The following is a 26,327-nucleotide window of genomic DNA, read 5'->3' as shown; positions in this document are numbered from 1 at the left end:
GGTGGGAAAGAAATCACAAAACCAAAACAATATATATTCTGTCACCCCCATACCCAGACACACATTGTTTGGGTAACATAAGAGAACCATGTTTCATCATGTCTGCCATGATGCTGGGGATACTCTTCAGAAAAGATCATTAAAGGAGGGTTTTGAAGGTGGTTAGGGGTTTGGCAAGTGTTGGGGGGAGTGAAGCTCAGACCTGGGAAAGGAAAAAGAGTTCCAGGAAGAGAGAACATTAGTTAAGTAGAGCCAAGCCTGCTGGCAGGGTTGCTCAGGTGAGTTCAGTCTGACAGGAGAGGACCTAAAGATGGGCCCGGGGCCAGTGGAAGATCAAATGATAGACATCTATGTACCGGCAGAAGGAGGCCATGAAACCCTTTGCAGCAAGACAGACAGGGTGCATTATCAAGGGCAGCAACTTTGTGGCAGCCTGCTGTGTTTATTGACTTATCTAATACATATGTGTGTGGATGTTTCATATACACATGTATGGATACACTTCACATGCTTACCTGGTGCCCAAGGAGACTAGAAGAGGCCGTCAGATCTCTGAATCAGTGTTATAGATGCATATGAGCCGTCAGTGGATACAAGAGCAGCCAGTGCTCCTAACTGCTAGGCCATCTCTTCACCCCCAACCTGATGAATTTAAATCATAAGGTAGGAGTCTGGAAAGAGAGGTACTGATAAGACCCTCCAACCCAGGCTTTCACTGTGAGAGATTTTAAGATGTCACCTTTTTTTTTTTTCAAAATAAAATTTTAGTATCTCAGAAACTAGGCTGAATAGCATAAAAGTGAGGTCACAATTAATTAAATTAACTGGTGCTATTATATGTAATTAAAACTACAGTGATTGTGATCTTGGAACTTGGTGTCAGGCTCTCTGCTGCCTCTATCTTTGCTTTTCCCGGGGAATTGCCCATCAGGCCCTAATTACCAATCTTGGCTCTCCCAGGTGAGGTCTCGAGGCTCTGTGTAGGTAGGTCTCTTGTACTACCCACTCTCTGAGCTAGATCTTTGGTTTCACTCAAGGCTACCTCAGACCTCAGGAAGAGCTCTGTCCAAGATAAATCTGGTCTACCAGAGAGGTAGTCAGGTGGGAGCTGGGCCCCTTCTGCTCGGCTCCTGACCTTTCTTGTTTTTTTCATCATGTCAGGGGTCACTGCCCACTTCATCTGGCTGCCATCTTTCCATACTTCCTTCCCTGGATCCGTTTCTTGTCTCTCAGGGGTGCCCTGGCTGGAACATGGGGGACAACGCCCATCCCCAGGGACAGGAGGAATGGGAAAGAGATCCCAGCAGAGTGGCCTCCTGGGATACGGCTTGGTGGGAGTGTGTCTGTCCTGCCCATGTGGTTACAGTTCATCTCCTTTAGGCTGAAGGAAGATGGGGATCTGTCTGCCCTACAGATGCTCCAGTGAGGACAGCAGACATGGAAAGTGATTTTGTCAGAGCTGGGCCCTGTTCAACCTCCTGACACGAAGCCTGCAGCTGCTTCTGTCTGGAGCCTTTAATTTCGTTAATGTGTGACATTCACCCAAGCTGCGTAGCTGACGGGCATGCTTGACATTAATACGTGTTCTGAGTGTTCCCTTGAGCTCATAAAACCTCATTATCAGTTCTGAGCCAGCAAATGCAGTTCCCGATCCTCAGAGGTGCCCCGGGCAGTAGAGCCCTGGACATCTGTCTTCACCAGCCGTCAGACTCCTCCCTTTGTCCTGGGACTCAGCGTTTCAGCTCCTGGGAGGGGACGAAGACAGACATCCCCAAAGCAGAAATCTTGCTTCAGGTTTACAACCAAGACAAGAGGCACCTTCTGACTGTACTTGCTGTGTATCTGTCTGATAAAGACATGTGACGTGGACACCGAGGTATGGTGGTAGAAAGGTTTTTGTGTCCTGATAGAGATATGGCCATGGATCTGATAAGCAGATGGGAAAGAAGTTTGCCCCACTAGCACCACGGGAAATGTTCCAGACCAGGAGCCATTTTTACATTGAAAGGAATACAGTGCCTGAGACTCATGAGGTGTTCATACGGTGTGTCAAGACTCAGTTTCTTTTCTGTATGTCATGGAGGTGTGTGCACACAGTCAGACAATCATAGATGTGGGTCACGGTCTACTTCCGTATCAAAGTTCTATCAAGTATTTTGAGTGAGTAAGGATGGTCACTTTTGTGTCTAAAATGAAAAAAATATAGTCAGGAGTGGTGGCTCACAGCACTGGGAAATTGCAGGTAGAAGAATCAGGAGTTCAAAATCAGCCTTAGCTACATAGTAAGTTGAAGGTCTTAATGAGGCTAGGTGAGATTCTGTCTCCAAAATATAAAAACAAAGCCAACAGACGAAACACAACAACAACAACAACAACAACAAAATCTTTCAAAATGAAAATTCTGTATGTTCATATCTATGCACATGTGTGTGAGAAAGAGAACATACTTTTGTGTGCATGTGTGCATTTCACATGTGCACATATATATGTTTGTGCTTATGTCCAGTTGTGCACACATGCATATGTGGTCTGTATATGTGCACATGCATACTGGTGTGTGTGTGTGTGTGTGTGTGTGTGCTTGGATTCAACTGACCCATGATGCATGAGGTCCCCAGGCTCACACTGCCTTATGGAACTGCACAGACAGTCAGGTAAAGTCAAGCCTTCCCTGAGCTGTACTGTGTTCTTTTGGTTAATGAACAGAGAATGTAGGGAACCTTAAACTCCCCATGTCCTGGAAACTCCCTCATGTGGAAACCTTACCTGTGTCAGTCTGGGCTCCCCAGGTCTAAGTTTTAATCCCTGCCTTGCCAAAACTTTCTCTTCAGACTTTGAGAAGTTTGCTTACCTTCTTTGTGCTCAGTAGCAGGCTTTCTTGTGGTGGTGTCCTGGTTCCTGTCTGAGGTGGCATGAAATGACAGCCTCCACTGATCAGTTTGGCTCAATTTTTGTGGTTGGAGGCTCACAACTACAACCTGCTTCCGCTTATTTGCCGTGGTGGCTGTAAGCCTTGCTTACATTATTACTCTGTGCTGTGAGAAGTCAGTTCTTAGGACTAACCTAAGCCTTGACTAGCCAACATGTCACTAGGATGTGGTGAACTTTACCCTTCCTCTGTGACTCCTCCTCATCAAAGTGGCAGGAGAGGCTGGGCTTCTGGGCCACACCGTGGAGCTGAGATACCTCATGGTACTTGAAATAATAGGTCTGCCCAAAAGAGCCTACGTTCATGAGGTGATGGTGGACTCCCCTTCTTCCGTTATCAGAAAGCTCTTTGCAGCTCAGAACAAAGATGTACATGCTGGTGTTGGGTCCCCAGCTCGTTGTCTTGGGTGCATGAGTCCCGGTAGCTAGTGTGGAAAGACCGGCAAGATGGAAGGCATGTTCCTGAGGGGCTTAGGCTCTATGCCCTGCCCTGGGAGTCCTGGTCGGGTACAGATTCCAGAGGGAAGGGAGTCTGTGGAGAGATGTGTGCCGTGTCTGGGCAGACGTATTCTGGAAGCCACATGAACATGCCCCACTAATCCTTGCGTTCCCTCTTCTCCCTCTAGAGTTGCTCTGAAGCTGTCATCAGGAGACTTCAAAGGATCTCTCAGTTCCTTCCCAGAAAGGAAAGCAGAGCTGGAGGAGGTAGGGTTTCTTGACATGGTGACAGAGGCCTGGCTTGTTCGGTCAAGATAACTAAGCTTCTCCTTTGGCTCCTGTCCTCCATTACCACCCTCCTGAGTCTTTGGGCTCCTGCCCTGGGGTAGCGGTCTCTGTCTCTTGGTGTTAATTCAGGGATGGCAGAAGCAGCTGGGGACCATCCGAAGTAGAAACTAGCTTTTGGAGAGGAGCACAGCTCCCAGAGCACTTTCTGGTTGCCCTCAGCATCCACCTCAGTGAGGACTGTGAGGAGGCAGAATCCCCAGGGCACTCGCCACCCTGAGGGCAACATTTAACATCACAGGAATGTGTCTGTCCCCTTGCCCGTGATAATACTGAGCATGACAAGACTGAATTACCTCTGGGGACTCTGCCCCAGATATGCTGGGTGGCCTCATGGGAGGTTCCTGATTGAGGAGTACAGGCCTATTGTCTCTTGGCTAGCTGCAGCCTCTTCAAGGTGCAATCTCGGCACTATTTCTACCTCCATTTTAAAAGAGAAGAGAAACCTGGTCTCGGGTGGAGAGACTTCCTCAGGGTCACAAAACACCTCGAGTGGTAGGGCAGGGTTTGAATCCCTGGCTGAGCAGCATCAGAGTCCTGGGTATTTTATTCATTCTGTGATTGGTGGTCAAGATTAAACTAAACCTATGAACTGTGTGAAACTCTGGTTCTCATAAAAGCATGAAAGTGGTTTGTTCTTTTGTCCTCAGTTTGTGCTTTAACACTGGACTTTTTAATAAAATACCCATGGGTCTTGTTTTTTTCTGTTTTGTTGTTGTTTGCTTGCTTGTTTGTTTCTGTTCTGAAAACTAGAAGGAGAGTAAGTAACCCCTCGAATTATCTGGGGAGAGCTGAAATGAGGAAGATTCTAGAAGTGTCCTACACAACTCCTTGTGTGCGCCTCTGCTGCTTTCTCCATCCCAGAGGTTGTCAGTAGGGCATGGCATAGGCACACAGATTTGCTTTAACCGTGGGCTGGTGGGATTTTCTGTCTAGCTGCCCCACTGTCTGTGACTGGCCCGCTGTCTGTGGCTGCCCCACTGTCTGTGACTGGCCCGCTGTCTGTGGCTGCCCCGCTGTCTGTGGCTGCCCTGCTGTCTGTGGCTGGCTTTTTGTCTGTGGCTGCCCGCTGTCTGTGGCTGCTCTCTCTCTGTGGCTGGTTGGCCCTCTGTCTGTGGCCTGGCCTGCTGTCTGTGGCTGCCCTGCTGTCTGTGGCTGCCTCTGTCTGTGGCTGGCCCTCTGTCTGTGGCTGCATTACTGTCTGTGGCTGCATTACTGTCTGTGGCTGCCTCTGTCTGTGGCTGGCCTGCTGTCTGTGGCTGGCCTGCTGTCTGTGGCTGCCCTGCTGTCTGTGGCTGCCCTGCTGTCTGTGGCTGCCCTGCTGTCTGTGGCTGCATTACTGTCTGTGGCTGCCTCTGTCTGTGGCTGCATTACTGTCTGTGGCTGCATTACTGTCTGTGGCTGCATTACTGTCTGTGGCTGCCCTGCTGTCTGTGGCTGCATTACTGTCTGTGGCTGCCTCTGTCTGTGGCTGGCCTGCTGTCTGTGGCTGGCCTGCTGTCTGTGGCTGGCCTGCTGTCTGTGGCTGGCCCTGCTGTCTGTGGCTGCATTACTGACTGTGGCTGCCTCTGTCTGTGGCTGGCCTGCTGTCTGTGGCTGCCCCGCTGTCTGTGGCTGCATTACTGTCTGTGGCTGCCTCTGTCTGTGGCTGCCCTGCTGTCTGTGGCTGCATTACTGTCTGTGGCTGCCTCTGTCTGTGGCTGGCCTGCTGTCTGTGGCTGGCCTGCTGTCTGTGGCTGGCCTGCTGTCTGTGGCTGGCCTGCTGTCTGTGGCTGGCCCTGCTGTCTGTGGCTGCATTACTGTCTGTGGCTGCCTCTGTCTGTGGCTGGCCTGCTGTCTGTGGCTGCATTACTGTCTGTGGCTGCCTCTGTCTGTGGCTGCATTACTGTCTGTGGCTGGCCCTGCTGTCTGTGGCTGCATTACTGTCTGTGGCTGGCCTTTTGTCTGTGGCTGCCCGCTGTCTGTGGCTGGCCTGCTGTCTGTGGCTGCATTACTGTCTGTGGCTGCTCTCTCTCTGTGGCTGGCTGGCCCTCTGTCTATGGCCTGGCCTGCTGTCTGTGGCTGCCCCGCTGTCTGTGGCTGCATTACTGTCTGTGGCTACCTCTGTCTGTGGCTGCCCTGCTGTCTGTAGCTGCATTACTGTCTGTGGCTGCCTCTGTCTGTGGCTGCATTACTGTCTGTGGCTGCATTACTGTCTGTGGCTGCATTACTGTCTGTGGCTGCATTACTGTCTGTGGCTGCCTCTGTCTGTGGCTGGCCTGCTGTCTGTGGCTGCCCTGCTGTCTGTGGCTGCATTACTGTCTGTGGCTGCCCTGCTGTCTCTGGCTGGCCTGCCACTTCCTTAGCTGACTTTTTGCACTGTTCAGCAGGCATCTGTGGTTATTCTGGCTGTGATCTAAGACTGAGTGGATAGCAAGTGCTGGGATTTGCTGAGGTTCAAGTGGACAGTGGCCTTCTTTTGGCATCTGTAGCTTGCAGTTTTCTAGCTCTGCAACCTCCAGCAGTAGATTCAGCCTTGATCCCCACAGGAGGCATCTATATACAGAGCCTGAATCTTCCCAGCTTCCTTCAGCGGAGGCCTCAAGCTGCTGGGAGAGAGCTTGCCTCCCCAGAACAGTCCTTCACCCATACAAGCAGCAGGAGTCATCACTGGGTGGCCTTCTGGAGGGAGTCTGGAAGCCTGACAGTTGAGCCTGGGTCCTCCTGTAAACAGACAAACGCTAGTCACAGGAAACAACATAAAATGGCCTCGAATTAACAGGCAGAGGCCAGGGGCTTCATGGCCTTACCTTGTGCTGGGACCTAGCTATATCTAGCTAGTGAATGACAACTCAACTGTGAGAAAGACAAATAGCATGTACCTCTTGGGGCCCAGGTGACACACACTCCCCACGTCATCCTTTTCTGCCCTCTCAGCCTCTCAGCCACCTGTAATCCCAGCGTTCTTATCAGGTGTCCGGGGGGAAGGTGGTGACTAGTTGGGTGTCACCTACTCTACTTGCTTGGAACAATGACAGTCCTCATGGGGTCCGTGGCTCCCCAAAGGACCTTCCTAAAAATACCCAGACTTCTGGATGTGAGCGTTGGTGTTTATCACCAAAGAGTGATGCTTCCCAGGAGACACATACCTTTTCCTGTGCCTGGTCTAAAAATGGCTGGGAAAAGGGTCTGGCTTGTGTCAGTGAGCGCTCAGTTCTGAAGTCCTGGGGCTTGAGGTCATCATGGTGTAAGCTGCCTTTCCCAGCTTCTACTCAAAGCTAGCATAGCTCTTAGTCACCCTTCCTGAACCCTTTCAACTGCAGATAACTGTTGATTGTACCAACACTCAAAAGCCAACTTCTTGAGTGCCCTATGGGTAGGGCCATTTAAACTTCAGAGAAATCGTGACTTGCTCCAGGGTGCATGTCTCCCAAGAGGTTAGGGGAGAACTCAGCATAGGCCTCCTGCCCCTGCAGCTGTTTGCTGAACATGCAAAGGACACATCTTCCATGCACGGTGGCACCCTTCTCTACTAAGCTTTGTACATTGTGCACAGGGCAGGCAGGACAAAGGAAGTTCCCTGTCAGGCACCTGTAATCTCAGCACTTGGGGAGACTGAGGCAAGATTGAGAGGCCAGACTTAGTTACACAATTAGACCTTGTATATGGAGATCATACATACATACACATATACAAGTGTGTGTGTGTGTGTGTGTACGTGTGTGATTTCTTCTCACACATAGGGTTGGGAGGGCTTCAATGGGCCAGGATGCAGAGTTGGAGTAGCTGAAAGGTGACTGGACAGATTGGACCTCTATCTTGGGGTTCTTCACTCTCGGGGATTTATGCTCCTGCTGCTGGGAACTGGCTCTAATGGATCAGAACGTCTCCTTGGGCTGAGAAAAACCCTGCAGGCTCTGCCTGCCTGCCCCAAATCTGCTCCCCAGGACTGCTGAGAACAAGTATGGCTCTTGTTCTCAAGCTCACCCAGCCCTGCTCACCCTGTCTGAAGATCCCTGGCCACTCTGGGATGCAAAGGTGGGTGCTGCCTTGGCTTCCCATCCACCCTCCTATGAGCAGGCTCAGCCTGTACTGCTTCCTTCCTCAGCCTCAGTGCCCAGCCTGACCCCAGCTAGCTTCTGAGCCCAACCAGGAAAAGAAGGCAGCTGGCTGTTCTCCATGTTGGCTGTGATACTGAGACACAGTGACTCTGCTGGGCTTCTACCTTCTGCTTCTGTGTGTGTTCAAGGTGCAAAAGGAATCTGTCTGGTAGTTGACACATTTGCCAGTGGTTCATTCCTGGGCATGAGGGCACCATGTGGTTGGGAGAACTTAGGCTCCCTCCTTACTTGCTATCAGCCTGGGCGAGGGCCTCAGTCCGTGGGCATTTCTACTTTCAGGGCAATGACTGTAATGATGGAGAGCCAGTGTTCCTGAAAGATGACATCAGTGTCTCACTGTCATTTCCATACATCCTGACCTGGGGCCTCCAGCCAGAACATAACTCCACGAGGCATTTTCCAGCCCATTCCTTCTCTAGCTTTCCATGGCTCTGCCTGAGATATGCACACAGAGGGTCCTCCTGACTCACCTCAGCATCCTCCAGAACTTTCTAGCTTCAGGCTGTTCCTGTGTGTACCTGTAACTCACAACAGCCCCTACCTTTTCTACCCCCTTTGAAGGTTGCAGCCCAGATCTGTGCCTTCTTCCCTTTACAGTTTCAGGATTGCTGTTTAGGTTTATGTATTTTGTAGATTTATTCTACTTTGACTGTATTAGTGGTTTTGCTTGCATGTATGCATCTCATGTGTGCCTGATGCCTGTAGAGGTCAGGTATCAGGTGCCCTGACTGTCAGCCACCAAGTGAGTGCTAGAAACTAAGCCTGTGAGTCCAACAGTGGTCTTAACCACTGAGCTATCTCCTCAGCCTCTCAGATTCAGTTTTAAGTCTGCACAGAACAGGTTCAGAAGGGGGGTAGGGCACACACTTGTGGTCCCTACAGGGGGCAAAGCCAGTGGACCAACCGTCTGTCTGGGAGTCCACAGATCCCTAGCTTGGTTGTCATGGAGCCAAGCAGACAGGCCTGCTTGCTCACTGGGGTCCCCATTCCAGGGCATTTTGGAGAGATAATAAAGTCTTCATTTCCCCAGCGAGCAAATTGATTCTCTGTGTCATGCGGCAGTGATGAACAGACACTGCTCCGAGAAGGAGAAGCCGCTGTTTAATCAGGATGCAAATGCAAGCTTCGAGTCACAGCTGGAGAAGGATTCTGCTGCAGACAGGGCTGCATGAACACTTTATCATCCAGGGTCTTCAGCATCAGAGAAGGGTAGTGACAGGCCTAAGGTCACACAGCAAGCAGCGGTAGGAACAGTCCTCACCAGAAGTCTTCTGACCTGCTCTGTACCCACCTGCCCCTTGGTGGAAAAGATAAAAGAGAATATCATAATAAACAGCCTGCAAACAAAGGATGAAGCCTGGCACCCTAATGTCCCTGCCCCGAGAGCTGCTGACAACAGGGCAAGGGAGTGACCCATCCCATGTTGTGAAGGAAGGAGACTGTGGTATTAAGTAAGGAGATTCTCTCTGGAATCAGAAGCTTTCTTTCCTTCATTTTCTTTTTTTAAACAGATATTACTTTCCAGAGAATTTTAGGGCTCATAGAAATTGGAGGGAAGGTGGGGAGCTTCTAATATGCCTCCCATCACCACAGACACAGCCGCCCACTGAGAACGTACCTCACTGTGTCATAGTCAACCACACACACTAGCACGTTACTGCCACACGGTCTGAAGCCTGTGTGGGGGATCACTCATGTCCGGTTCCGTGTGTTCTGAGAAATGAGAACATGTCATGTGTCTCCTACCAAAGTGTCCACAAGATAATTTCACTTCCCTAGAGGTGTCTAAGCCCCACCTGGTCATCCCTCCTTTCCACCTCATCATAGCACCCACTCGTGTATGCCTGTGTTCACGGTGTTGCCTTTTCCAGGGTGTCTCGTGACTTGGGAGATCACTGAGTCCAAGTCTGCCATTGATGCTGCATCTTCTCATGACTAAAGGGCTTACCCCTTTCCCTCACTTTCTCCCTGTACTGGCTGGTTTTGTGTCAACTTGACACAAGCTGGAGTTCTCACAGAGAAAGGAGCCTCAGGTGAGGAAATGCCTCCATGAGATCCAGCTGTAAGGCATTTTCTCAACTAGTGATCAAGGGGGGAGGCCCATTGTGGGTGGTGCCATCCCTGGGCTGGTAGACCTGCCAGGTTCTATAAGAAAGCAAGCTGAGCAAGGCATGGGAAGCAAACCAGTAAGCAACATCCCTCCATGGCCTCTGCATCAGCTCCTGCTTCCTGACCTGCTTGAGATCCAGTCCTGACTTTCTTTGGTGATGAACAGCAATGTGGAAGTGTAAGCTGAATTAACCTCTTACTTGCTTCTTGGTCATGATGTTTGTGCAGGAATAGAAACCCTGACTAAGACACTCACCCTCTCTTCCTTCTTCCCTTTCTTTCTAAGACAAAGTCTTACTGACCATGTAGCCCTGGCTGGCTTCCACCTTGCAATTTCCTTGCCTAGGCTTCCTAAGCACTGGAGGTACAGGTATGGCCACAATGCTAGTTCTTATATGCTTTTCTTTATGAATTGTATAGTTTCACATTTTATATTATGTCTGTGCTCCATAATATCTGTAAATGATGACAAGCCTTTGTCTAGATGATGGTGGTGGTGAGGGTGATGGTCATGGTGGTGGTGGTGATGATGGTGGTGGTGAAGGTAACGGTGGTGATGCTAATGTTAATGAGGAGGATGATTATGGTGGACGTGATAGTAACCATGGTGGTGATGATGTATGTGTAGTGTCTAGTTTCCCCCAGCACAACTTGTTGATTAGATTCTTCTTTATTGTGTCACCTTTGCTTCTCTGTCACAGATCAACTGACAGGATTTGTGAGGTCTATGTCTGCACTCAGGTCTGTTCCTTTCACTGTTTGTCTGTGCTCTTGCCGGTCCCACATGGACATGATCACTCCAGCAGTGTCATAGTGTTAACCTCAGCAGTGCCTGTCTCCAGGCTCTGTTCTTCCACACTGGATTGGTTGTCCTGCTTAATTGGGTTTTGGTTTTTGCCTATCTATGTAAACCTTGTTATTACCCAAAGATGTTATTACCCAAAGATGGCTTAAGAGCTTTGGGGCATATTCTGCTGAATCTGGAGCTCTGGTTGGACCCCTGATGAGTTGGTGGTAGGAAGTCCTACCACCCATGAACGTGGACTGTCCTTTGCCTTGGTTTTCCTTTGATTCTTTTCATCTGAGTTTTGTGTTTTTCTAAATTTGTCTTGTGCAAACCCAAAGTATTCTTTTGTTTGTGTCTTAGTAGGAATGGTTGTCTGTTCCTAAAAAAAATGTTACTTTATCTTTAAGTGTATGAATGTGTCTAGGTATGTGGACAACACTGAGAGAGTCCATGGAGGCAGAGGCATTGGGTCTTCTGGAGGTGGGATGAGAGGCAGTTGTGAGCTGCCTTACGTGGGTCCTGAGAACCAAACTCAGATCTTCCACAGGGGCAGTGTGAGCCTTCAACTGCTGAGCCATCGTTCCAGCTCTGTTTTTCAATTTCAAGTTTCATATGATTATTGATACATGAGAAAGCAGTTGGTTTAGTAGAACTATATGTAGGTGTGTTAGGCAGGGTTTCCCACAAGAATAGAAATAACAATCAGGAGAGTGTGTATGTGTGTGAGTGTTTGTGTGTACATGAGCTTGTGTGTCTGTGTGTGTGCGTCTATAAGACACAGGCTTCTGCAAAGAAGGGCTGAAAAGCACCAAGGCCAGCACTTGGCAAGTCAGAGATCCAGCAGAACCAATGGCGTAAGTTTCCGCCTGAGGGCAGGAGAGGAAGGAAGGGAAGCCAGTGTCCCTTCCTGGTCATGAAGTCACACAGTCTTTCCACACTTAGAGTCTTGGTCCATTTCATGCTACTTCAAGATACGATTGAAGTTTAGCTATACAATTTAGAGAGAACAGATCCCTGCCTCCTCCTGAGTAGAGGCTGGGGAGCCCGAGACTGGGGTGTCTCAGACTAAATGGGGACCCTGTCTCCATGAGGAAGTACTGTGTCGCCACGTGGTGGAGGTAGAAAGGCAAGAGCTGGTGCTGCTGGAAGTCTTGTTGATAAAATCCTGTGGCTTAGGAAGGATCCTCACGTGCTCTCCCTTCTCATCACCTTCACACACACACACACACACACACACACACACACACACACACAGCTTCTGGGGAGACATTAGGCCTTTGGTTATGTGTTGGTTTGAGTGGATTGGACAAGGCTTACCCATACTGGGGAGGCTCAGCCAAGTTTTTCTCCTTCCCAGGCCAGGGTTATCTCGTCCACTGACCATCCAGGAAGATGCTGTAAGTGCCCCATCCCAGTCATGTGGGCACACACGGCCATTCACTATCCTGGCATAGTGCACCTGGGGGCACACGGGGCTGAGCATTTAATCCTCATTGTTCTGCACAAGGTTGTCTTCAGTCATAGGGATGGAAGGGGGCATAGAGGAGGGTCTCAGGTAGTCAGCCCAGTGGTGGGCTTTGTATGTGGGACCCTGGAAGTGAAGATTACAACACACACACACACACACACACAAGATAAGGATCAGTGAGAAGGCTCAGTTGGTAGAAGCACTTGCCACCACGTTTGGTAACCTAAGTCTGATCTCTGGGACCCACCTGGTGGAAGGAATGAAATGGCTTCTCAAGTTGTCCGTTGACCTCCACATACATGTGTGTTGTATTGTGCATGATCCCACGTGTGCACACACACAAATGAAAGAAAAAATTTCAAAGGGGAAGGACAAAGCCACAAGCACTGGTGATTTGATACTGTTTTGTTTTGTGAGTCAGGGCCTCCTTATGTAGCCCAGGCTGGTCTTGAACTCACCTTACTGCCTCAGCCTCCTGGGAGCTTCATTTACAGACATGTACCACCATATCTTGCACGACTGATACTTTAACATCTTTATATATATGTATATGTATATGTATATGTATATGTATATGTATATGTATATGTATATGTATATGTATATGTATATGTATATGTATATGTATATGTATATGTATATATAACATCTTTATATATATAACATCTTTATATATATATAACATCTTTATATATATATATAGCATCTTTATATATATATATATAGCATCTTTATATATATATATAACATCTTTATATATATATATAAATATATATGGACCTTTTACCTGCATGTAATGCACCATAGGCATGCATTGCCCGTGGATGCCAGAAGAGGGTGTCACATTCCCTGGGAACTGGAGCTACAGATGTGACCTGGCACGTGCGTGCTAAGAACAGAACCCAGGTCCTCTGAAAGAGCAGACAATGCTCACACCCACTGAGCCATCTCCTCAGTTCCTGTGTTAACACACTTTCGTTACACTTCCGGATATTTTCACACAGAGAAAAACTTACTTGAGGAAATCCCTGGAAGTGATGCCCACAGTGATGGCTAGTGCAGATGAAACACGCAGCCATCCTGCGTGCAAGCCCTTGTCCCCATTGTCACTGTGCCTCTGTTTAATTGAAAACTGTCGACTAGCTGCAGGGTAGCCAACACCGTTGGGAGCTCTGACGACTATGGCTCCTTGCTCTGGAAATGAGCCCATGACTCTGATCCACAGCTGTTTGCTCTCTCTGGAGGTAAGGTTGTACTCTACCCAGTCACCCACGCAAGCGCCATGCTCTTCAAAGGCTAAAAGGCCAGGCAGTGGTAGAATACACCCTTGGGAGGCTAAGCAAAGAGGATAAAGCAAGCTCTATGCTACATGACAAGACCTTCCTTTATGTATTTTTTTATTGTATAAACACACATACATGCATTTTTTTTTTTTGGTTTGTTTTCTCAAGACAAGCTTTCTCTACATAGTTCTGACTGTAGAACTCTCTCTATAGACCAGGCTGACCTTGAACTCGGATATCTATCTGCCTCTGTTTCCTGAGTGCTAGAATAAAAGGTGTGTGCCATGCCCTGCTACATACATACTCATATGTGTGTGCACATATGCATTGTGAATACACGAAGCATGTATGTGAGTGTGCCAGGACCTGTGGGAGGGGTCAGAAGAAAACTTTGTAGAACTGAGTCTCAACACCTCCTCTGGGCGCCAGGGATTGAACTCAATTATCAGACTTCAGTTGTAAGCTTTTTATAAGCTGAACCATTTTACTAACTCGTGAATGTGCATGAGAGGGGGTGGGGTCAAAGGAAGCATTGGAACTCCTGGAGCTGGAGTTACCACAGCTTTAGGCACAGTGTAAGTGCTGGGAACTGAACCCAGATCCTCCGCAAAAGCAGTAAGTAGCTCTTGATGGCTGAGCCATTTCTCTATTCCCTGGTTTGAGGTTTGTTTCAAAATTCCACACATGCAGGTCTTGCCCCTGTCACTTGCCCCCTGAAGAATAGCCGACTGTCCCCTTCCCTCACTAGTAATCTGGAAATGGCTCCCAGGGGTCCTGCCGTATGACTCTGGAGCTTCAGGTGCTCTGTCCTGGAGATGAGCACCTGTTCACATGTAGCTTCCTGTAGACAGAGTCTTGGGAACCATCTTTGTGTCTGTCCTGGAGATGAGCACCTGTTCACATGTAGCTTCCTGTAGACAGAGTCTTGGGAACCATCTTTGTGTCTGGCCTGGTGTTTGAGAAACTGAGCACAAAACTTGGTCCCTAGAGTGGGAAGTTTACCCTGGTGGCTTAACAAAAGGAGACCCCTCTCCTTGCCCATGCCCCTCCCCCTCTGTCCACCCCTTTCCCTTTCAGCAAAGTTCTGTGTGGAGGCAGCTGTTTTAATTAAAAATCGCATAAACACCAAGAGATAAGAATCCAGGGGCTTTTGTCTTGTACTTCAGCCAAGACTCCCCAGACAGCCTTTTCAGTAGGAAAGGAAAGGTCCCTCGGGAACTAAGATCAACTTCAAAGAAGAGACTTCTTAGGAACCACTGAGCCACAAGGCAAGCATTTCTGCAGGAGACCCAGCGGCTGGAGCATGGAGTGCCGAAACTGCCTGCTGTCTTACTGTCCTAGTCTTCTGGCTTGTTTGTATCGGACAGTGTCAGTCGGGGTGATGGCTCCTGAGAAAGACAGAGGACATGTCATCACAGAGAGGGGTTCAGGCCAAAGGCGGGAATTGGGATTTTCAACTGCCCAATTAGCACCTATCCCAAGCATAACCTTGAAGCCTCCTGGGGGCAGTGAGGAGAGCCCAAACAGAACTGGTCTCTTCCCTTAGAGAGGTCCCTGTGGCCTTTAGGATTCCTTAGCACACGGGGACTGGCTCACTCTCCTTCCCCCCTCCCTCCTCACAGGCATTCTTAGCAGCTCTTGGTGTGGACATTCCAAACCCCAATCTCTGGCCTCAAAGTGCTTGCTTTAGGTTAGCCCACCAGAGTGTTCTCCAAAGATAACAAGGGTTGCGTGAGCATGTCTCTTATTGTTCAGGCAGTAAAACAGCAGTTGGGGGCTTGGAAAAATGCAGCAAAGCTCTGTTGCTCCCCTCTCAGGATAAGAGGCCTCTTCCTTTCCTGCCTTTGTTCACCGGGCCCAGGCGTGGCTTCCATAGAACCCTGGCTAAGAAGCCTCTCTGTTGGCTTCCTGCATTTCTTTACTCCTGCCTCTCACTGCAGACAGGGCAGGGGCCTCTGCTGCCCACAGACACGCAGGATAGCCTGTTTGGGACAGTATGTGCTATTTCGTGCACTCTTTGTGACATCCATGAACAGACATGTTGTTTATCTGAAGTTTTGTGTTTTATCTGATAACCCTATCCTTTGAGTGTCTTTGAACTAGTGTATGAGTGAGGTTTTGCCACTGTAACAAATGACTGAGATGAATCACTTACAAACAGGTAAGGTTTACTGGGGCTCAGAGTCTGGGATGCCTCTGTCACCCTGTTGCTTTGGGATATGATAGAGCATCTGGCTGAGACTATGTGGTCAGAACTATTCACCTCACAGGAGGTGAGGGAGGGGAAAGAGACAGGATTCTACCAATCCTCTTCAAGGACATCCTTACCAACCTCAAGACTTCTTGCTAAGCTCCTGTTCTTGTTAGTTGAATTTTTTTTTTTTTTGTCAACTTGACACAAGCTGGAGTTATCTGAGAAGATAACTAAGAAACACAGTTCCATATTTTAAGTGTCATATTTTAAAACATTCTTTAAATTAATGATTGATGTGGGAGGGCTCAGCTCACCGTGGGTAGGGTCATCACTGGTGTTGAGGGATGGGGTTAGAAGATGATCCTGAATTGTACCAGAAAGCAAGCTAAGCCAGGCATAAGGAAGGCAAGCCAGTAAGCAGCATTCCTCCATGGTCACTGCCTACATTCCTACCTTGGCTTCCCTTAGTGATGGACTGTGGTCAGACCATGTAAGATGAAGTACACCTTTCACACCCAAGTTGTTTTCAATTGTGGTGGCTTCATCACAGCAACAGAAGGCAAACTCTTAAAGTTCTTCCTCCTCCCAGGAGTACCAGCATGCAGGTGTATGGGGTCGTTCCATTTCCCTTTGGGAGAGCCCTGAGAAGGACGTGTGGGTAACCTCCTAGGGGTCCTGAAACTGTCTGGAAGACTTCTCAACACAGTCCTGCTGCAGGCCCCTGCTTGGGGCAGGCTGGCTTTCCAGTGGTCCCTTTGGTTGGTGACTTTCTGTACCCCTTACATAGTTAAGGAGTTTTAAGAGGCAATATTATGTAATTAGTGAAGTTGTAGTTAATATAGAAACCCTGTGGTTGATAGATTCTTTCTCGTTTCATGGGGGAACTATCCATAAGCCCACTACAGTTTAGCACACTTAGGAGTCACTGGGCCTCTGAGGGTCTCCTCTAACCTATCTTCCTTCGGTCTCCTTTTGGTAGCCTCCAATGACTGTTGTGTATGGTTTGTGACTTGGTGGTGTCAATTAACCCCCCCTCTTGGAACTCTGGACTGCTGCCTCCATCTAAGGTGGAGGCAGAAGCAAGAATGGTTTTCCTCTTGCCCTGATGGTTTAAGGGAGCTGAGTCCTGGACTACAAATGCCCCGAGCATCAGTTTTCAGTCTATGGGTCATGACTCCTTTGTGGATAGCCTATTGGATCTCCTACATACCAGATGTTTACATTACAATTTACAACAGTAGCAAAACTGCAGCTATGAAGTAAGAGCAAAATCTTTTTTTTATTTTTTTGGTTGGGATGGGGGTCACCACACATGAGGAACTATATTAAAGGGTCACAGCATTAGGAAGGTTGAGAACCCTTGCTCTCCTAGAGGTTGCTGGCTTCCTTCCGTCCATCAGTGATTTAGTTTTAATTCTATGACAGCTTTTGGGTGTTAAAGATTTAAGCTGAGTGTCAGACCACTAAAAAGCAAAACCATGAAGGAGGCTGGGAAGAAAGGCTGCTGCCTTGGGCTAAGTGGGTTTCTGTTTAACCGGGTTAAATAGGACACTTGTTCTGACTCCAGCTCCGCTGTTGCCAACCTTTCAAAAATGTATTAGCTTGTTCCCTGGTTTTCCTAAGTGCACCATAATGACCACAATTGAATCTCTGTGCTGGAAGAGGATCCTCTGGGGGTGGTGGGAGCACCATGGGAAATGTCAGTCTTCACAGAGTGTCCCAGCCCTGACTGGAGGAGCCTGCATAGGCCATGTGCTGTGTGGTCACATTCTGTCTCCCTCTGGACCCTGCACCACGGGCTCAAGGAAGTTTCAGAAAGTCAGGTCCACCCGGTGTTTGACTTACCATGTCTGTCTGATAAAAGAGCTGATCAGTCATATCTGGCTGACGAAAGAGCTGGGTCTAAAGCCAAAAGCAATGGCCATGATGTTGGCACCAAGAGAGGCCCTGATGCTTGAACCCAGCAGAGCCACGAGCACATGACTGTCACTTTTCTCCTGAGCCAGGCCTGTCTTTGCACAGGGTTACTATGCTAAGACGGACACTGTGGGTGTGCTGGGAACCAGGGTTTTGTATATTTAAGGGAATAAAGTACACCCTTCATCGTCCACCAGGAGCGAACCTGCCCTGGGGTTCTGTGTGTCCACCCACTTGTCATTTTTTACTTCCTTCCTTCTCCATGGTCTGGTGGGGAAAGATACTGCAGCGAGGATGGCCAGTTCAAATTTGGATTCTGTCCCCTTCTGTCTGTGTGACTACAGTTCTGGGCCCCAGTTTCTTCTAGAAAATGGGATCCCAGTATGACCTGAGCTGTCTCCAACAGACACCATAGGGATTCAGTGAAGGGTGCTGGACTCCCAGACACTACCATGGCTTTGGCCCCATCACCCCAGGCCTTAGTGACGCAAGTTCAAGTCCCCAAGCTTTCATGAGTTTGGCTCCTGGTGAAGATGCCACAGGACCTGGCTTGGTTCTCTATCTTCTGCCCGGAGAGGAGGGAGCCATTAAGCTCCTGAGCGGCTAACTTCCTGCCAGATCTTTCCCCACCCAACCTGATTTCAAGGAATGGCCTCTCTGCAAAGGGACTGTGGGTAACTTATGATAGGCCCTCGGGTCCAGAAGATTTCTTTCTAACAAGGATCAACTGCAAGCCCATGCCAAGGCTGTGCTGGTCCTCTGATAGCCCCTCTGCTAGGGACCTTCCAGGTATCTCTCCTTAGGCCATAAACTTGGAGCATTTAACAGACTCCCTTATCAAAGGACCTAAGGAAGCCAGAGGTGTATCTGTGAGTGACCTCAGACGCTGTAGAAGGGGAGAAATATTCTGCTGAGACAGACTCAACCAAGTGAGCCCACTTGGTGTGGTCCCTTAGGGTGCTTGGTCAGCTACTCCTGGGTCCTGTGAGTCAGTCTGCTTCTGCTCCTTGGGGAAGAGTACTTATTCCTGATTGTCCTTGGTCACCCATTCCCCAGAATATTGCCAGGACTATATGGCTGGGGTAATGGCATCAAACCAGCTGGTCACTCTGGGGATGTAGGGAGAGTACTTGCCTAGCATGTACAAAGCCCAGGCTTCCACCTCCAGTGCTGGGTACAAACCTGTGAGTGTGGGCACCAGGGTCATTGTATATTAAAGGGATAAAGCACACCTCTTGGTTCATCAACCCTTAGGAGGCAGAGGCTGGAGGACCAGGAATTCAGGCCATCCTTGGCTATAAAGTGAGTTCAAAGTCAGGATAGAGTACTGGAGACCGTTTTAAAACAAACACACAAACACAATCACTGTATGTTGTAAGAGAGGAACCCTGCGTGAGCGCATAGCACCTGCATTGGCTTCTTTATTTATGCGTTTATCTTTAATGGGAAGGCTGAGAGAAACTGCATGGTTTGTGAATATTTACAGGGAATTACAGGGAGGGAATGAATTTGCTCTTCTCTCCCACTGTTAACAGATCACACTCCCACAACCCTCCCTTTCCTTTCTTGCAGTTCCTTGTGTGTGCAGAGCTCTCTCTGTATGGGACACTGGGTGACCAGAAACTGGCTGCTACCTTGCTGAAGGCCATCACCTGTGTGCTGAGTTATTGTCACCCAGGTTGCAGGCAGAGCCCTTGGCTTCTCATCTGCTATGGTGGAAGGAGGGGCAGGGCTTTTTTTTTCCCCATGCAAGTTCAGATGATGCAGGCCTTTGGGGAGGAAGACAAGGCTGAGTGGGTTTTTTTATTTGGGGGAGGGGTTCATAAAGCTCAAACTAAACTTTGAACTCACTATGTCATGGAACATGACCCTGAACTCATAATTTTCCTGCTTTTAGTGCCTAACCCCAGGGGTTACAGATGTGGGTCGCAATGCTGAGGTTGGAACTTAGGATTTTGTGCAAGCAGTCTATTAACTGAGCTCCAATCCAGCTCCGGTAGCTTTAAAAGAATGTTTTACACCTTTAATGGAATATTAAAGCATCTAATGTGTCCCCTGTGATGCTTTGGCACACAGCTCTGTGTACACACAAGCGTGTAGGTGTCTGCTAAACTTTCTTGATGGATGATAGACACTTTTGTCCCACCTTTACTGTTCTGGGCATTGTGGAAGCACACAGAAGGTCAACAAATCTTTGTTGGCTAATGATGGGATCTTCCAGCAAAGAATCATATATCTGAGATGTTCTGTAATAATACAGGGCTCTGCAAATTCTAAAACTGACCAAAAACTCCCACACCAATACATCCCTCCATGTTTCATTCTCGCTCCCCAGAGAAGTGCAGACCTAGTGACTCCATGACAGCCTAATCCCTTTGACCTTGTACAGCACAGTCCTGTCATGATATCGGGGTTTCCGTCTGCCCAGAAGTCTCTCCTGTCCAGCCGGCAGGATGACTCAGTGGGTAGAGGCACTTGATGCCAAGTCTGCAGACCTGACTTCAGTTCCCAGAACCCACATGGTGGATGGAGTAAACTGACTCCTGCAAGCTGTTCTCTGACCTCCACATGCACACTATGGCATGAACAGGAGTGTAAGCTCACACCTATGCGCAGGCATAAACACAGACATTTACACTGTATAAACTCATGAAGTTTTCTTCCATCCCTTTCCAATCTCTCGTTGACCCCTCCCCAGGGACAACAGTGATTTCTGTTTCTACATTCTAGCTTTATCTGTTCTAGAACATCTTAAACATGGATCCTACAACAGGGAGTATTACCTCAGGTTTCCAGGACTACGCTTAATGTTTTGAGACTCATCCTGGCTGTTGCCAGCATCAGTAGCTGATTACTTCTTAGTGCTGAGTAGAGCTTTTCTCTCTGTGTTAGTAACAACTAGTTTATCTGCTGAGTTGATGACCTTTATATTGTTTCCATTTGGGACTGTGATTGTAATTAAACCTCAGTGGAAATTGAGTCCAAGTCTGCAGTTGGAGACAGACTCCCCCCAACCCACACTCTTGGTAAATATCTTAGAGTCATAATAATTGTATCAAAGATCAAATATAGGCTTAAGGTATTAAGAGATGCCCCTGAGGTGTATTCTGAAGAGCAGATGGTATTTCAGGCTCCTACCTGTTGTTCCTAAAACCTTCTTGTTCCCTGCACTACTCAGAGCTTCTAAAGCTTGCTTTTTATTTTCTCCCTTCTACGTTTTCCACTTTTGGAGCTCTCCATGGTTCGATTTGTTAGTTGTTCTGTAGGCAGAGTCTTGCTATGTAGACCAGGCTAGGATCTTTCTTCCTACCTTAAACTCCTGAGTTCTACAATTATAGCTCTTTGCCACCATGCATAGCTGTGTGTGTGTGTGTGTGTGTGTGTGTGTGTGTGTGTGAATGTGCATGTATGCATGTATGTGTATCTGTTTTTGTGTGTTTGTGTATGTGTTTTCACATGTGCACAAGTGTGTATGAGATGTGTGGTTGGAGTGCCTTTCCCTATCATTCTCCAGGTTATTTTGAGGCAGGGTCTCTCCCTGAATCTAGAGCCCACTGACTGGATAGACTTATTAGCCAGAAGGTCCAGAGATCTTCCTGCCTCTGCTTCCCCAGTGCTGAGATTAAAGCACATGCCACCACAGCTTTTTCAGTGGGTGTCACCCTCGTGCTCACTGCCCTCCCCACTGCCCTCCCCACTGCCCTCCCCACTGCCCTCCCCACTGCCCTCCCCACTGTCCTCCCCCACTGCCCTCCCCACTGCCCTCCCCACTGCCCTCCCCACTGCCCTCCCCACTGCCCTCCCCCACTGCCCTCCCCACTGCCCTTGTCTTCAGTTGCACTCTGTTGATCCAGTGATAATGAGCATGTTTCACTATGAACTTTCTGTCATTTGAATATTTTCTTGCCTGAAGTGATCTGTCTGCTTGTCTTCTATGTCGTTTTACCATTAAGGCAATTCTTCAGTTTCTCACAGAAAATATAGGAAGCACTCTTTAAGACCTTGTAAGTAGGCAAAGATTTCTTGGGCCATTAAAAATAGTAACCATAAAAGGAAGGTTCAATAAATTGGACTTCATTAAAATGAAAAACCTCTGCACAGTGTAAGGAAATGAACAGGAAAGCCACAGACTGAGAAACAATAACCACAACATGTATATCTGGATGCCTCGGCAGTGTTTCTGAGCTTGCTCACACAGGAACCTTGCCCAGTCCTCTGTGCACCTACTCCCTGCACATGCTAGAGAGCTTTGCAGGGCCCCTATCCATCGTGGGTGGCCTCATGGAACTCCCTAGCTCTCTGGATTGATCCCAGCACCTTTGCCATGGCCACAGGTTCTGTCTCTCTTCTCTGTACTGTCTGCACCGGTATTTTGTGCCCTGCCTCCCAGACTCCACAGCATCATGGGAGTACAAACTGTTCTCCAGAACAGTCTCTGGCTGCTCATGCAGCTTTCTCAATTCACCCACAAGGCTTTTACCGGCAAGTCTCCAGGAATCCCAGGAGCACAATGGCATTCGAGGAGACAGGCACAGTCACTGTGATTGGCTTGAGAGAAACTGAGGCACATCTTAGAAGCAGGTCATCTGATACAGGCACCGTACATAAATGGCTCATAGTCAAGTGGTGTGTGGGTACTGATGGGTTTGGGGCACATGGCCATCATGCTACTGTCAGAGGCTCCTCCTGGGACAACCTCCACCTTAGCTGCCAAGGCCTAGGGAGAGACTGGAGTGACAGTTGACATCTTCACAGCGGCCATGTTAACTCACTGCCTTTTCCCAAAGTCCACTGGTGCTCCCAGCTCTGCCCTCAAACTAGGCTAGACGTTTTGAGGTGAACTCTCCAGAGTCTGTTGCTGTGATGAAATACCTAGCAAAACCAACTTGAGTTCAAGTTAGGAAAACCTTTCCCTCAGAGTCAAGGGTGCAGTCGATCAGGGAGGGGACACATGGCAGCAGGAGTTTGGTTCATCTGGTCACATTGCATCCGAAGGCAGGAAGCAGGAAGACATGCATGCTGGTCCTCAGCTCACTTTCTCCATTTTATTCAGTCCAGGGACCCCCAGCCTATGGGATGATGCTACTCAAGTCCAGGGCACATCTTCCCTCTTTAGGAAGAGCCCTCTAGAAGCATCTTAACAAAAACACTCAGTGATGTGCCAGCCAAACTAACAAGTTTAACCGCCACAGAAAGTCAGGACCCAAGCTCTGCCTCTCATGTTGATTTCCGAATAAGGAGGTGCCATTGGGATATTCTTTGTTCGATATCTGGTTTTCTTCCCAGATAGTGGTGGCAACAGGCCCTCCATCTTGCTCTCCGCTTATGTCTCAGAGCTCTGAGCTGTGCCCAGAGCACAGAAAGGGCTCAGATATCTCAGGCTGATCCAATGCCAGCACATAGACATCTGCAAGCAGAATGGAGTGAGGATCTTCTTCCTACTGGGAAACTGAGGCTGAGGTTGTGGGGGGGGAGGGGTCTCACAGCAGGTACAGGGAGGGTTAGGAAGTGGGCAGCAGATGTGGTTTTGAGAATTCTATGGGAGGCTGATTTTACTCCTTATTCTAAATTATTCACCAATCACGCCGGCGGCGAATGCTATAAAAATGCAGGGTACTGTATAAATAAAATGTATCATTAAAAATCTCAGTGGTGATTTTAATTGCCCTAAACATGGTGACAAAATGAAGTGTTGAGCTAAATCCGAACACGGCAGGCTCTGAAGAAAGGTGCTACACAGGGTTGAGACTCCATGTCTGCAGAGGCTTTTGTTGACAGCCACAAAAGAATATTTGTGGAGGAAAACAAGAGACACACACAGGCATCCCCGGTCCCCGTGGCCAGCCTGGAATTCGGGAGGGACAGCTGGCTTTCCCTCATCAGAGTTCACTTGCAAAGAGGACAGCCTCTGACTGCTTCTGTAACCTTGACTGGCCTGTTAATGGCAGGTCCAGCTGAGTCTCCTGTAAACAGAGCTGCAATTTTCAGATGCCAGTCTTAAGGTTTCCCAACTTTAACTCTGACGGCAAAGTTTTCCTTCATTTATGCACCCCACCACCTCCCAAACACCCTCTTTGTCTTTCAGCCATTGCATCCCTGGGGGTGTTTTCAACTTGGGCACAGTGGGCTTAGAGCGTTCACAATATCCCCTTTGTTTAGAGTTTCCCCACTTTCTTTTTTATAGAGTAGACATGGGGTATTGACTGGATTTCGCAGGACTAGATGTAACATCCTGTTTGTTTGGAGCAGGGTCTTATGTAGTTCAGACTGGCTTTGAACTCATTATGTACCTGAAGATGACTCTGAACATCTGACTTTTCCTGCCTCCACCTCCCCAGTGCTGGGGTTTCAGGTGTGTGTCTTTGAGCATGATGGACAAGCCCTCCACCACTGAGCCACTCCCCAGTCACTCACTGTGGGCCTATGGAGAGTGGAACTGGCTTTAGTGGGCCACACACTCCATTCTTTTTGACAAAAACGTCACAAATTTAGAGCCCAGAAATAGAGGCTGGCTGGGTAAGTGTTGCTCCTTTTCTTTCAAGGGTCACTTGAGAGTTCAGAGGACAGAGCCCAGTAAACATTTGGCAGGTTAAACTTCAGAGAGCAGGGGCCCCAGGGAACAGCCTTTCTTCCTAGGAGTCTTGCTCCCAGGACATATCAGCCGGGGGTCATCTCTGAAACTCTCACTGAGTATTGTCCCATGGAACTTTCTGTGACAGTAGGAATGCTCCAGCCCTGTGTTGCTCAAGCTCAGATTCATAAGGATTTTCTTTTAGAAAGTCATGGAAGATAAACCTTGAGGAAACTTGAGAGTGTTTAGGCCAGCCTATGATTCGTAGAAGGCTGGCTGACTGCGAGTCATTTTATCATGCACAGGAGGCATGCTACAAGAAATCAGTTTTGGGGATGCTGGTCTGGAAGCCATTCAGGGGTGGGGTGCATGCCGAATACCAGGAATTATGGTATTTGGGGAATGAAAAGAAAAATATCCCCAGAAGCAGCAGGAAATGTCTTTATTTTCACTGCCTGCCCACGGGACACACTGGGAAGGAGAAAAACAGTGATGTATGCTTAAGTTCTAGGGGCTCTGGAGACAAGCACTCTGACATCCTTTTCTTGTCTCTTCTATTAGGAACATGTAGGGTATCAAGGACCCTAAAGTCCCCTTATTTGGCTGCTTGTTTGGGGACCTGGGGACAAAGAGACCCACAGCTCATGCTCAGGGGAGTTAGCCTCGAAGGATTTTCTGGGCAGTCAGGTGGATACCATCATGCATGTGTCTTTACTCTGACCCTGAGTTTGGGGCTTCAGATGTCACGGATTAGGTGCCCTAGGTTTTGTCACTGAGGCAGGAACTTTGTGTCTGGAGTAGAAGGTACTCGGAGAGTGGAGTAAATGTGCATGTGTGGGGTGTTTAACTTGCACATGCCCCTACTCTGAGAAGTAGGAAGCAGAGAGGCAGAGCGGGGAGGGAGGGAGAGAGAGCATATTAGAGAGTCTGAGGGTATGTCTTGGTGGTTTGAATAGGAATGGCTTGGCCCATACAGAGCATTAGCATTAGGAGGTGTGGCCTTGTCGGGGGAAGTGAGTCGCCGGGGAGGTGGGCTTTGCAGCTTCATACGCTCAAACTAGTCCCAGTGTGGCAGCCTCCTGTCTATCCATGTGCAGCCATGTTTCCCACATGATAGAAAATGAACTAAACCTCTGCAACTGTAAGCCAGCTGCCGTGGTCACGGTGTCTCGTCCCAGTGATAGAAACCTAAGACAATTCCTTAGCCTGGCACTGGGTCAGAGTAAGACAGGCCATGCAGACACTGTGAAACTTCCAAGTGGACCTTCCTGTCTGGGGCACATCCTTCTCACCCTGGATGGAGGATTTGGGCAGCTGATGGCTGCAGTGGCCGCTAGAGGCTGACTACCAGGCTGAAGAACAGCTCAGTGTCTGTCCTGTTACACACGTGGGTGTTGTCATTGTTACTTTTTGAATTGCCATTATAAAAAGACCTGACAAAAGCAACTTACGGGAAGAAGGGTTTATTTTGTCCCATGGTTTAAAGGTATCGTCCAGCGTATCAGAGAACGAGCCAGCAGCAGGCAGGAAGCAGAGAGAGATGAATGCCAGTGCTCAGCTTGCTTTCTCCTCCTTCAGCCCAGAACCCCGCCCATGGGATGATGTCACCACCTTGGGTTCTGGGCTACCATGATTGACTTAACCCATCCAGCTTCCGTATCTCACAGCACAGCTCTTATAGCAAAGGGCTGTCTGTCTCAGTGGTTCTAGCCTTGGATTTATCCACTGAAGAACATTTATAGAGCACCTTCAGTGTGCTGTGACCATTTTCTGAATCCTAGAATTATAACACTGAACAAGAACAACCCCCCTCCCCCGCTGTGGAGTTTCCACTCCCCTCAGAATGCCTGCAGCTCAGCATAGATTCGGTGTGAATGAATTCATAGACAACAACTACTTTCCCATATGTTATGTGATATGATGTAGTCATAAATCTATGTACACAGTTAAATACCTACTCTTGGCTCATCTTAATCATGTATAGATATATTGAAATATATGCTTATGTGCATCCCGGAACTATGATGAAGGACTGGCATCTGTCCAGGGACTACCTCATGCTCTGCATGGCTTAGGGCTGAGGATAGTAACTAGAGCAGTGAGTGAGTTAGGCAGCATTGGGCGAGGAGGAAGTAACCTAAGGCAGCCATGTAGGGCCTTGCAAGTGCTTATGGGACTGTGGTGTCT

At 48.6% G+C, this 26,327-nt stretch overlaps 1 protein-coding gene across 2 annotated transcripts in view; it reads left to right on the top strand.

Annotated features, from left to right (window-relative positions):
• TSPAN18 (tetraspanin 18) overlaps window positions 1–26,327 on the top strand; it is a 122,958-nt gene that overhangs the window by 19,667 nt on the left and 76,964 nt on the right. The window contains exon 2 of one of the 2 annotated variants that reach the window (XM_080931051.1): window positions 3,555–3,633. The exons of the other annotated variant lie outside the window; for it this stretch is intronic. The gene's annotated coding sequence lies outside the window, so the exon portion shown is untranslated. The remainder of the gene's footprint in view (window positions 1–3,554; window positions 3,634–26,327) is intronic. 2 annotated transcript variants of the gene reach the window in all.

Source organism: Micromys minutus (assembly GCF_963924665.1).
Source record: "Micromys minutus genome assembly, chromosome: 17".
Taxonomy (NCBI): domain Eukaryota; kingdom Metazoa; phylum Chordata; class Mammalia; order Rodentia; family Muridae; genus Micromys; species Micromys minutus.
Note: the sequence above shows the minus strand (reverse complement) of the source record. Positions and strands in the feature narration are given on the sequence as shown.